We start from the raw sequence: 12,733 nt of genomic DNA on the forward strand, positions 1-12,733 counted from the left end.
CTGGCCGGGCCAGGAGCCCGCGGACCTGTGATGGGGAGCGTCGCTGAGGTCTGGAGGTTCCTGGAGAGCAGACCAGAAGGGAGGACCCGCGGAGACCACCTGCCTCAAACTGCCCATTTTACAGGTAGAGAACGCGGCCCAGAAGGCCGACGGTCACAGAGGGCAGCTGTTCATGAAGCTGATGGCTGCTTGCTCCAGGTCACAGAGCACAGCCGTGGAGTAAATACAGGTACCCGCTCATTCAAGACACTCATTTCTCATGAGTCCTGTGATGTGCCCAGCAAGTAGACAACAGTCTGATGGGCCTGAACAAGGCAGCTCAGGACTGAGGACAGGTGTGGGTCCCCTGGCTCCAGGCACCCTCCTGCCTTGGAAGCCAGTCTCAGCCCGGGTCCCTCCTGCGGCTTGCCAGGCAGCTGTGGGGGGTTTGAAATCCTGCCGCTGAGCCGGACCGCCACTCTTCATTAGTGTTGCTGATTGGCTGTGGAAGGCAGGACTCCGCTGACAGCCAGGCTCTACCCCTGGGGCCTCCCTCCCTGCTCCGCCCCTGACTGCCCCTGACTCCTCCCTGTCCTCTAGCACAGCCCACAGCATGCAGAGCCATCCTCCTGTCAGAGACTCCCTCCCGCATCGCCCGGGGTTTGGCTGCGATGACCACACCTGCAGTGGACATTCGCATGCAGGCTCCGTGGTGTGGACCTGTGTGCGTTCCTCCCGGGTAAGTGCCTCGGCGTGGAGTCGCTTGGTCCCGTGGGAACGGTGTTCAACTTGGTAAGAAGCCACCGCCCTCTTTCCAAAGGGGTCCTTCCGTTTTCCGAGCGAATGTTCTGGCTGCTTCCCGCGCACATTGGGTGTGGTCAGGCCCTGGACGTGGGCCGTGCTGGCGGGCGTGTGGGGAGCGCAGGTGGCTTCAGGTACACTCCTGGTCCCCGAGGAGGCCGTGCGTTTCCCCGTGTGTGCGTGGACCAGGCTTAGACCTGTGCAGTGTCTGCTGGGGTCCTCTGCTCACTTCTCCTCAGGTTCTTTGTCCTCTGTGAGGCAGCTGCAGGGATTCCATCTGTAGCAGGATATGGTCTCAGGTGGGATCCATGCTTGGGGACTTCCTCCTGGTCTGTGGCTCCCAGGGGTTTCTGAAGTCAAATGAGATGCAGGATGTGCAGAGGCCGGGCCTGCAGCAGCTGATCAGAAAACAAAAGCGATGCCTGTTACCAGCACACCCCGCGCCTGCCTGCCACAGTCCCCCTGCCTGCATGAGCCCTGGGCCTGTGTGTCAGGAAGGAGTTGTCTGTGATACTCCTCAGGGTGGCTGTGGGGAGGCTGGGGCCTCAGTTTCCCTCTGAAGACTGGGGGGATGATGGTGACCTGGGCCAGCCCTTCCAGTTAGGGCCCTGTGGATTGATTCTGGAGAAAAACGGGGGCTCCTGCCCAGGCAGCTTGCTGGATGATGTCTCAAACAGGCTGGAAGACAGAGATAGACAGAGAGAGAGAGAGACAGACAGAGAGAGAGACAGAGACAGAGAGAGAGAGAGAGAGACAGAGGCAGAAGCAGAGACAGAGAGATAGAATGAGAGACAGACAGAGAGACAGAGAGAGATACAGTGGGAGGAGAGAAAGAGAGGAGAGAGAGAGAGAGAGAGAGAGAGAGAGAGAGAGAGAGAGAGAGGAGCTGCCTGAGTTCTCCACAGCTCCACACCAGGACTGCTGGCAGATGGAGAGCCCCTTGTGTAACTGACCATTTGGTGGCGGGGGGTCCGCTGATGTCATTCCCAGGTCCATCCCTGCAAGTCCCCTTCCCCTGCAGGTGCCCTCTGGGGTCCTGGCATCACACAGGGGCCGAGCCTCGAGGAGCCTCTGTGAGTACACGGTTTCCTCGCACTCAGGAATGAGGAGACAAGTGCCTGGAGATGGTGCCTGCCCAGGTCCTCGGCTGGTCCTCGGGCCCCTCGGGCTGGAGCTGCTCTGGGGGGCTGGAGCTCTGGAGGGCACCCTCCTGGCCGGCCTCTGCCTCCCTGGCTCCGCCCACGGCCAAGTGTACTGATTCCAGTGACATTGGCTAAAACAAAGATGATTCTGGAGGAGAGGAAGAAACCAAAGACAAGGAAGGAGGCCCGGCGGAGGCTGGGGGCTTCATTTTCGGAGGAGGACCCCTGCCTGGAGAGGTGTGAGGTGCGTGTGCAGCTGAAGGCCCAGGCTGCATGGGCATGCCCCACGTGGGCTGGCCAGCTGGCTTTGCGAGCCTCTGTTTCCCTGCCTGTAAAATGGGCAGGATGGAACCACAGTCTTCATGGGGAACAGAGTTGGGACACTGTGGAGCCTGCTCAGCGTGGTCGTCGTCCGGGGCAGGGGCTGCCAACGGGGCAGTCACAGGCTGTGCACATGTCACATGTGCACATGCGTGTGTGCATGGGGGGTGCGTGTGCATGTGTGTGCTTGGGGACCCCAGGGTGAAATCGCAACCATCTGAGGATCCTGTGCCACCTGCCCCGAGCCCCAGTCCAGGCACCTTGCCTTTCTTTCATCTCAAAAAGGGATGACTGCAGACCAGGGCTGCCCTGGTGCTGAGATTCTATCCTAGCACCCACAGCCATTAGGGGAGGCAGCTGGGTCTGGAAAGGGGCACCCTGGGGCCAGGAGGAGCCCCTGGACTGTGCCTTCAGTCCTGCCTAGAGCGCGTCCCCAGGGAGGAAGGGTTCTCTGTCCAAGGCTTGGCCAGAGCACTTTACAGACTGGTTCTGGCCCAATCGAGCCCCCAGCCCCCACCATCCGAGGGCAAAGATAAAGGCCTCCCAACAGGGGATGGACTTTTACCACTGAGCCTCATTAACTTGGACACCTTCCTTCCACAGGTGGCACGGTCCCTCAACACTGGGAAGCGGTGCAGAGCCCTGGACACCTGCCAGGAAGGGGGACTGGAATCCGTCACATCTGTGGCCTCTGGGCTCACATAGGGACCCAGCCGCATCCCTGGTGTCCTGGGCCTTGATTCCGTCTTTGTCCAGTGAGAAGAACGCGCTCCTTCCTGCTGACCTGCGGGATTGGAAATGCAAGTTAAATGCTGTTGTATGCAAACGTTGTCTGTGTAATTAGTAATAGATGGCCAGTGGGCAAGTTCTTTTCAGTGGGTGAATTATTTCAACCATCACACCCAACCTGCAACCTCGGGCCACACTGGTCCAGGAATGAGCTACTAAGAGTTTATGATAAATATGTCTAAAAATCGAGAAGCCCAGTAGCAATTTGGCAGGATCATTGTGTCTCTTGAATCTCATACTAAAACATGAGGGCTTAAAATCTGGGTGTGTGTGTTTGTGTGTGTGTGTGTGTGTGTGATTTAAAAAAAAACAAACTAATATGTTTTTTTTTTTTTTGAGATGAAGTCTCACTGTCATCCAGGCTAGAGTGCAGTGGCGCGATCTTGGCTCATTGCAACCTCCACTTCCTGGGTTCAAGCGATTCTTCTGCCTCAGCCTCCCGAGTAGCTGGGACTACAGGTAGGTGCCACCACACCTGGCTAATTTTTGTATTTTTAATAGAGACAGGATTTTACCATATTGGTCAGGCTGGTCTTGAACACCTGACCTTGTGATCTGCCCATCTCGGCCTCCCAAAGTGCTGAGATTACAGGCATGAGCCACCGCACCTGGCCTAAAAAACTAATTTTTTTCTACTTTATTTTGCAAGTATTGGTCTGAGGTGGATTAGAAAAGCTTCACCAACCAATCTTTGCCACAGAGGGGTTGAGAAGCACAGACTTGAACTATAAAGAATCACTTTCCTTCAGCAAAGCAGTTTGGACACAGCTACTGAGCTGAGCGCTGTGAGAGCGTGGGCTCCGGCCCGTGCGTCCCACCCTGGGTGAATCCCGTGCAGGCTTTTCTGGGAGTGATGTCATACACGTGTCAGGAGGGCTGACACAGTAACTGTCCTCTGACCAATCCTCTGAGACGTGGAGAAAGGCAGAGCCACTGAGGCATCCACTGAGCAGCGTCTGAAAGTGTGAAAAGCCCAGAAAGGGCTCGAACACCCCACGGCGGAGGAGGGGCCGAGCAGACAGCCCGTGCGCCGCACGAGGTGGGAGGCGGCCATTGACGGCAGGGCCAGCGCGGTTTTGCAGCAGAGCACTCACCAGGAGCAAGTGTTCCTTCCTTCATTTATTCATCAAAGATTTGCTGATAACCTACGAGGTGCCAGACAGGGGCCTGGGCGATAGACAGTGTTTATTTAAAAAACAGCATTTGCAACGTGGGAACACACGGTTCCAGACTGATGAGAAAGTACATCCGTGCACGGGAAAAGCTAGAACCGTGGGCTCGCAGATGTTACCTGCCACTCTCTCCCCTCCAGCCCCAGCCTCGGTGCTAAAAGCCCCTGCCTGTCCCTGCCTAAGGTCTCTCGGGAAGCGCCGGTGGGACTGTGGGCATGAGCCTTCTCTTTGGGCTTTCCGATACGTCCCGTGATGTCCTGTAATGAATACATGGTTTAAGAAATTAGGCTGCGAAATAGGTGCCACGAACACAGTCTCCATTCGCTGTGAAGCATCCTGCGGGCCACTCTGATTTTTTCCCAGCACTGCCCGGGGCTCTTGTCTTCAGGGCACCCACCTGCCCACGTGCTCCCCACCCAGCCTGAGCCTGAAATCGGCATCCCGGTTCCCCTCTGGCACTGCACCCAAAAGCCCAGCTGGAGGTCTCTCTTCTCTGGTCCCTATGCCAGCCTCTGACCCTGCCCTCCCCGGGAGCAGACCCATGGCTCTCCCGCTGCCCCCACAGACCTCATCCTCCTGTTCACTGGCTTTCAAGGGCCAAGGCCAGAGCACCCCACAGGCCTGCCCCTCCCGCCGAGGCTGCCTGAGTGCCTGGCTTTGTGTCTCCCCGTGTCTTAGCTGCAGCGTCCACCTGGCCTCAGCTCCAGCCCCAGCCCCAGACTCCAGACCCATCTGGCAGTCAGAATGGTTTGGACATGGAGGATGGGCACTGCAACACTGCCATGCACCCTCCAGGGACCTCTGGCTGTGCCAGGGCTTAAACCCAACCTCCTTCGGCCATGGAGGCCTCCAGGACAGGGCGTGACCGCCTGTGCTGTCCCTGGGTCCTTGATTGACTGGCCTGAATGTTGGTTAGGCCCTTGCTGCAGGAGGCTTGTGCTGCTCCTTCACGAGGCTGAGGCATTCCTCAGAGTTCAGCTTGGATGCCTCCTCCTCCAGGAAGCCTCCCTGTTTTTTTCCCTCCATTCCTGAGAGGAGATGAGATGTTCCTTGTCTGTGCTCATGCAGCCTGCTCTGGGCCCTGCACTGTGGGGGCTGCCTGGCTATTCTCTGTTCCTACCAATGGCAATTCCGTGAGGTCACATGAGTCCCGGCCCTTGGCACCTGGCACAGAGCCTAGTATGCAGGGCAACTCTGAATCTTTGTGAATAAATGCTCCGTGTGTGTGCATGTGAACTCGAAATACACCAGCTCTTAGACGCTGGGTCCTCTTGTGGGGCTCTGTGTGCTCGGCACCAGGACGCGGACTCACTGCAAGCCCCTCGGAGGAGCTCCCTGGGAAGGACAGGGCATCTGTGCCAGTGGCTCCTCCTCCCCTCCAGCCCCAGCATCTGTGCTAAAAGCCTCCCCTGCCCCTGCCTGAGTTCTCTCGGGAAGCTCTGGACACTGTGCAGTTTGTGCCTGGCCTGGCCCCTGGCTTGTCACACTGCCAAGTGTCCGATGTCACCTCTTGGCAACAGAACAGTCAGAACCAGGCTGCGTGGCCGGATATTAAAGAGCCACAAACCAATCCTGAGTGGATTGTCTTCACGAGTTTTAGAGCACCGGCACCTGTCCCCTCGACCCCACACACGGGCTGGTGGTGAAATCGAAGGAGGCATCGTGCTTGGGGTTTTGCTGTATCTCTGTTCTCCGTCCCTCACCTCCAAAACTCAAGTGAATAGGCCAGATGTGGTTGCCACGGCAACCCCCTCACCTCCAGCAGCTCACGCTGGAGTTTTCAGCTTAATCTTGGAAGTCTCTGGGCACCAGAGTGCTGTTGAGGAGAACAGGACCACGTGGTGGGGTGGCCCTGCCTCCGCCTGCCTGCTGCCACCTTCGCTTCTGGGGGCTTAGAAAGTTATGACTGGGAGGTACAGTGCTTTCTGGAGTGGGCAGCCACCTGGCAGAGGGAGGAACGGGAGGCCACGGGCTGCTCTCCAGAGCCCAAGGTGGGCCGGGAGTCGGCCCTCCCTTCCCACAAGGAATCAGGTCAGTCCGCTCAGCCCCACAGAGGCGGGGGAAGGTGCCCATGATCTCTTTTGGAGATGGACAAAGGGGACCTGCCCAGGGACACCCAGTCACGGAGAGGCAGAGTTAGGCATGGCCCCAGTCTGTGGCACTCGAGGGCCCCTGGGACCTCCAGGTACACAGACCCTCCCTCACCTGGGACCCTGCTCTGCAAATGCTGACCCTGTCTGACCGGGCCCAGCAGCCTCCTGAGGTGAGACCAGTCTGCTGCAGTGACAGCTCCTCTTGCACTTGGTGGCTGAGGGGCACATGCCCTGCCTGCAGGCCTTAGCATGGATCCATGGGCCCTGACTGCCACGGGGTGCAGCAACCAGCAAGGTGGTTCTTCAGAAAGCCTCCCCTGAGTGATCCAGGTGGGGGTGGTGGCTTTCGAGTGTTGGGGGGACGCCCAATTAACCTGCAGTGACACCGAGAGTCAGGCTGCTCAGCACATGTCGCTCCTTGAATCTAAATTAATCAAAATTCAATACAATCAGACATTGGGCTTCTTGGCTGCACTGACATTTCAAGGGCGCAAAGGCCACATGTGGCTCGTGGCCGTCCTCTGGGATGGCAGAGACCCAGAGCGTTTCCGTCACTGCAGAGAGCTCTGTGGGACAGCAGTGGCTCCCGTGTCTAAGGCCTACGTCAATAGACTCATGCCAGAGTGGGCCCGGGAGCCTGCCACTGGAGTCAGACGGCGCTTGGGGCGGGTCCAGCTCCACGCTGCCTTCAGCTGTGCCCCCTCGGACAAGTGCCTCAGCCCCTCTGAGTCTTGGGGTCCTCGTCCGCGGCGGGGAGAACAGCAGTGTTGAGGTCGTTCATGTCACCGTCACCGCCCTTCAGGTCATCTTCCCCTTCCTCCTGCCACCTGCGGGGGGGGGGGGCTGCTGTTCTTCCTCCTCTACAGGTGGAGACACTGAGGCTCAGAGAGGTCAAGGACTTGCTCAAGGGCAGGCAGAAGCAGAACCCGCCTGCATCTGAAGCTCATGCAGCCAGATCTCGCCAGCAGAGCCCGGGTAGGATCAGCCACATGATGCAGACACCCCGCTGGAGCTGGCGTCTGGCCTCCCGCCGTCAGCCCTGGCCCCTTCCCTCCCCACCTCCTCCCCACCTCCTCCCCACCATCCTTTATGCGCCTGAGGATGGCAAGGCTCCCCCTTTTCATGTCTGTCCCTGGGTGAGCGCGGCCAGTCCAGAGCAGTCTGATCCCCGCTTTCGAGCCTGTGAAGCCTCCTGGACCTGCTCTCTGCTCCCAGAGCCCTGGGTACAGGGCTGAGTTCCTTCCATTGCTCCTGTGCCCAGCCAGACCCATCATGGCTGCAGGTGGGCAGAGGGCTGTGGATTGCATCTCGAAGGCCCCAGGAGTTCACAGGACCCTCTGTGGAATTCTGCCACAGCCACCCCCTGGAATGTCATCAAGCTCCCCCCAGAATCTCTCCCAACATCAGCGAAATTTCGCGGGGCACCCGAACACATTCTCCTAGTCGTTGTTTTGGTATTGGTGACTCTGGGGCAGTTCCCTGTGAAGCCTGGGAGCCAGGTTACCCGGAGGTGAAAGATGTTGATGATACCCGGAGTTCTTGGCTCCGGAAGTTCTATCGCTCCTTCCATGTGAGACAAGGGGGTGAGGAGGCAGAGCGAGTGACCCTAGAAATGCCATTACCAGGCTTTGGACGAGGGACAGAAAGGGGCACTTGTCCCTCAAGGACACGAAACTCTGGACTCTCGGGGCTCAGGGCGTCTCTGCCATGGTCACAGCTGCTCTTGGGGCCTGTCTCAGGGCCACAGATGTGGCTCTGAGTGGCCCTTCCCCCATTTGCTCGGATCCCCTGGATGGCTCTGGCCCCGGGGAAGCAGTGAGGGCTGACAGCCCCGGCTTTGTCCCGTTGCTGTCCCATCATCTGCAGGTCCCCAGGCCGGCCCGCACCGCAGCTGCCTCAGCTACCCTCCAGCTGTTCCCACCTCTCTGAGCCTCAGATGGCCTGAGGATGGCCAGGACCTTGAGGCTTGCTGTGAGAGTCACCTTAGACACTCTGTCCACCAGGCTTGTCCCTCCACGCCTCCTTCTGGGGTCCTCCCAGGTTATCAGGACACACTTTTTTTGGATGAAGTCTTGCTGTCTGTCACCAGGTTGGAGTGCAGTGGTGCGAACTCAGCTCACTGCAACATCTGACTCCCGGGTTCAAGCGATTCTCCTGCCTCAACCTCTCAAGTAGCTGGGATTGCAGGCATGTGCCACCACACCCAGCTAATTTTTGTATTTTTGGTAGAGATGGGGTTTTACCATGTTGGCCAGGCTGGTCTTGAACTCCTGACCTTGTGATCTGCCCCGCCTCAGCCTCCCAAAGTGCTGGGATGACAGGTGTGAGGCACCGCACCCACTGACCTTGGTGTTTTCGTGCTGTGTGCGTTCGAAGCAGGCTGGATGGTGGCCTTTCGGGAGGCGTCTTTTGCGCCAGCCACTCGAGGCCATTTTGGGCTCTCGCCTTTAGGGGCTCTGGGCTCTTGGCTGATTGCAGTGATGCCTATGATGTTCCTGAAGGTCCTTGATGAGGCTGGTTGTGTGCCGTGTGGTCACTGGCGGGCCGCCGTGCGGTCACTGGCGCCCCTGAAGCGCGGGTCAGCGGCAGCGTCTGTGACGCAGCTTGCCTACTGCTTCAGCTGGCTGCTTTTCTAGAAGCCAGAATCCAAAGCGAGTGCAGGAATTTGATTTTACGAACCCAGAAAACAAACAAAGAAATCAAGATGGTGGGGGTTGGGGACCAAATATAGTTATGGAGCAAATATGTTCAGTCAACAAAAATCTAGCTAAGAGATGGCTGGAGTGTGGAAAGGGAAATTGAGAAGCAGTGATGGGGTGTCTGGGAGATCAGCCACCAGACTCCATGTCTTCTGTTCTCTGGGGGGGTTAACCCAGTTAAAGAGGTTTGTTTCCCACCCCAGCACCGCAGCAGCCCCCACTACCTTCTCTGCAGACTTCTCAATCCATGGTGTAGGCACACAGGTCCTCATCCCACTGGGATGCAGGTCCGGGATGCTCCCACACCACCGGGGCCATCCCGTTCCTCAGCGGTGTCCCCCCCACCCCAACCTACAACTGCTCCAAGCCCATCTCCCAGGAGGCTGCGATGGAAGCCTGGTGGTCTGGTGAAGGCAGGGGCCAGGCATCTCCTGTTCCCCTTGGGCCCCCAGCCCGTGGTGGGTGCTCCAGGGCTGCTGGTGGGGTGGATGCTGATGTCTGTGGTAAAATCGTGCAGGAAAGTAGCAGGTTGTTGAAAAGCGTGCCATCGTTATTGTCTTGCAATAAGAACAGTTTCTAACCATCTTGAAATGTGCTTTTCCGTGAACCCCAGCCAAGAGATTTAGTGGGTTTTAAGCATCGATTTTTGACAGTATTTTTCAGTGGATAACACAGCAACGTGGGAGCCTTTCACCCCGGTAATGTAAAATGCAATTTTTAAGCCAATAGCACAATTGAAAAACCCTCTCTGAAGTAATCAAGAGCAGCGACAGCCGTTTTTGCTCCCTGGAAGGTTGTCATGTTGACTCCAAGCGACTTGAGCAGAAACGCGGCGTTGGTGGCTCCGGAGGGAAGCGGCGAACCGGACCGGCTCCGGCATCGATTGTTCAAAGGGAGAAAAACTCCACGTTCCCACTGCTGGAACCCGGCAAGCTGAGGGTTTCTGTGGCCAGAGGCACTCGCTGCAGCCACTAAATCCACAGCTACTCCCCACGCTCTGGGTCTAGCGAGGCGGCGGTTCCCGGCTCTAGCAGTCTTGCTCTCTGCAGAGCTCGCTCCGGCCACAGCTGTGCGCTTTGCTTCGGGGTCAAACAGATCGAATCCCCAAACACCAGGAATCCGCCTCAGACGGCTGCACGCTTTCAGCCAGGCCAGGGACCTCCAGGCAGTGCTTTAGGGACGGGCCTCTCTCCACGGACCTCCAGGGCTTGATTTGGGGGTCAGGCAGTGGTTTGGGGCTGGTGGTGGGTCGGGGAGGGGGGTGTCAAGGCTGTTGTGTCTGGGCACCCAGGGAGGATGTGTCTCGTTCCCAGGGCCTTTTTCTTTTTGCTTGGCCCACGTGGGACAAACGCTGCCATGGCAGAGGCATTCACGTGAAGGCAGTTTCTGGCTCCCAGAGCCTGGTCACGCTGGCTGCCTCCCAGGGCCCCTTGCTGGTGTTTCTTTGGCCCCTGTCCCTGCAGCTGTGATTTTATGAAAGCACCTCCTGTGCTGGGCAGGGTCAGGGGAAGGCAGAGGGGAATTGGGAAGCAGAGGTCAGAGTCAGAGAGGAACCGAAAATGCTGCCAGCTTTGAGGATGGAGGGAGGGGCCCTGAGCCAAGGAATGCAGGCACCTCCGGAACTAGGGAAGGCAGGATTTGGCCTCTCCCCCAGAGCCTCCGAGGGAGTGCCTGGATTTAGGCCAGCAAGACCCATTTCAGCCTTACCTTCTTCTCTGTAAGGTGACCAGTATGTGCTGTTTGAAGCAACAAGATGTTGGGACCTGTTGTAGCTGCAATGGAAGCAGGAGTACACTGATCTGGGGGGTCTGGGGTACACCAGGAGGGAGAGGGTCACGTGACATGGGCGGGTGGGTAGGGCCAGATCCTTGGACAGACCTCGTCAGATGTTTCTGAGCAGCAAGTGGCCTGATACAGATTGAAGGACAGAGGGCCGGCTTGCCGACTACACGTGGCATGAGTGGAAGCAGGGGGCCGATGGGGCCATGGCTGTGCCCGGGAAAGGGGAACCTGGCGGCCATGCCCAGGGGCTGTAGGGGGCTGGTGCGTGGTGCCTTTTAAAGGCCTAGCTCCAAGGGCATCTGGATCGATTGTCTGTGCAGCAGGAGGTTGAGGGGGTTGGGAGGTTTCTGCAAGGACTCCCAGCCCTTCGGCGTCTGCATCCCAGCAATGGGGACTAGAGCATGGAAGAGCCGGACTGCGCATGGCTGTGGGGTCGAAGGAGGAACCCCGGGTTCCGGCTTGTTCCCATCACTGAGGCACCTGGAAGTTCTCAGGTGGAGGCATCCAGGGGGAGCGAGGGGCTGAGGAAGTTCGGCCTGGGGACAGTTTTAGATTAGGGAGCCTTTTCAAATGGTCATATTTCAAGAGGCAGGGACCAGGTGAGGTGTCCAGGGAGAGAGGATGGTGGAAGACAGAGCCCTGGAGACCGCCTTTGTTAGGGAGGCCAGGGAGGGAGGAGGAGCCAGCCAGGGGACTTAGGAGGGGCTGCCACTGAGGTCAGAGACAAATCCAGACATTTGGGACAAGCCCCTTCTGGTCCCCAACACAGCTGTGATGCCAAGTTCCCTCCCTACAGAGCCATGACGGTCTCTGGGACGATACGCTGTTTTCCAGGCGTCACCTGCCAGGACATCTGGCCGGGAGCTGTGTCCTCACCCAGGAGTGGTGCTCCAAGCCAGTTAGGGCAGCGCTTCTGGGCTTTCCAGGAAAGCACCAGAAGGGTGTGTTCTGGCAACGTGGAGAATGAGTCCTGGTACCTCCTCCCCAGGCCTGTGGGAAGGGCACTCGCTGGCCTCACCTCTTGCCAAGTGTAGATGGCGGCTTACACCCTTCACCCACCATGAACAGCGAGAAGGGGCGCTGCCGACACTGGAGGCTCCCACTCCGATGGTGTTCCACGGCCCCCAAAGACCAGGCGTGCTCCTTGTTCTAGTTTTGAAACCCTCGATTCTCCTGGTTCTTTCCTCCATGAGCCTGCAAGTATCTAGGGCAGGGCCCCGGCCCAGAGAACACAGGGCGATGGGTCCAGGCAGAGAAGCAGGAAATGGAGCTACGGGTGTTTGCCCCCGCTGTGTGCAGGATGCTGAGGCCTTTTCCCCTGGGCTCTATCCCTGCAGGCTCAGGAAAACCGGAGGACAGTGCATTGCTCTTCCCCCACTTCACAGACGAGGAAATGAAAGAGGAGGGAGGTGACTTGGCCAGGCCCACACAGCCGCCAGTGGTGGAGGGGGGCACAGACCCCCTGGGTGAGAATCTGCGCAGGTGGACGTGGAGGGCAGGCACGTGCAGGACCCTCGGAGCAGCGGAGAGTGAACAAGAGCAGCTTTCTGCCAGCATTCGCTCTGTCCAGGTATGTCATTCAGGAGAACCCGTAGGAGATGTGTAAAGGAGACCCACTCTCATGGGACTCTGCTCACGTGACTGTGGAGGCTGACAGGTCCCACCACAGGTTGCCTGCAGGCTGGAGGCCCTGGACAGCTGGCGTCCAGTTGCAGTCTGAGTCCAGAAGCCCAAGAAACCCTGGAGCCAACAGCACAGCCTCAGCCCAGGGGCAGTGGGAGAGCAGTGTCCCAGATCACGCCAGCAGGCAGGAGGAGAGAGGGGGCGTTTCGCCGCCCCAGCCATTTCGCTCCATTCAGGCCCTCACGGATTGGATGAGGCCCACCTGTGCTGGGCAGGGAAAGTGGATTACTGAGTCCACAGGCACAGCTGCCAGCCCCATCTGAAAACACCCC

At 58.4% G+C, this 12,733-nt stretch overlaps 1 long non-coding RNA gene across 1 annotated transcript; it reads left to right on the forward strand.

The window, feature by feature from the left end:
• Positions 1-1,097: 1,097 nt before the first annotated feature.
• LOC141583690 (uncharacterized) lies at positions 1,098-5,434 on the forward strand. The gene is made up of 3 exons (XR_012516466.1): positions 1,098-2,166; positions 2,847-3,491; positions 3,682-5,434. It is a non-coding gene; the product is annotated as an uncharacterized LOC141583690 (long non-coding RNA).
• Positions 5,435-12,733: the final 7,299 nt, after the last annotated feature.

This window comes from Saimiri boliviensis, chromosome 2 (genome assembly GCF_048565385.1).
Source record: "Saimiri boliviensis isolate mSaiBol1 chromosome 2, mSaiBol1.pri, whole genome shotgun sequence".
Taxonomy (NCBI): domain Eukaryota; kingdom Metazoa; phylum Chordata; class Mammalia; order Primates; family Cebidae; genus Saimiri; species Saimiri boliviensis.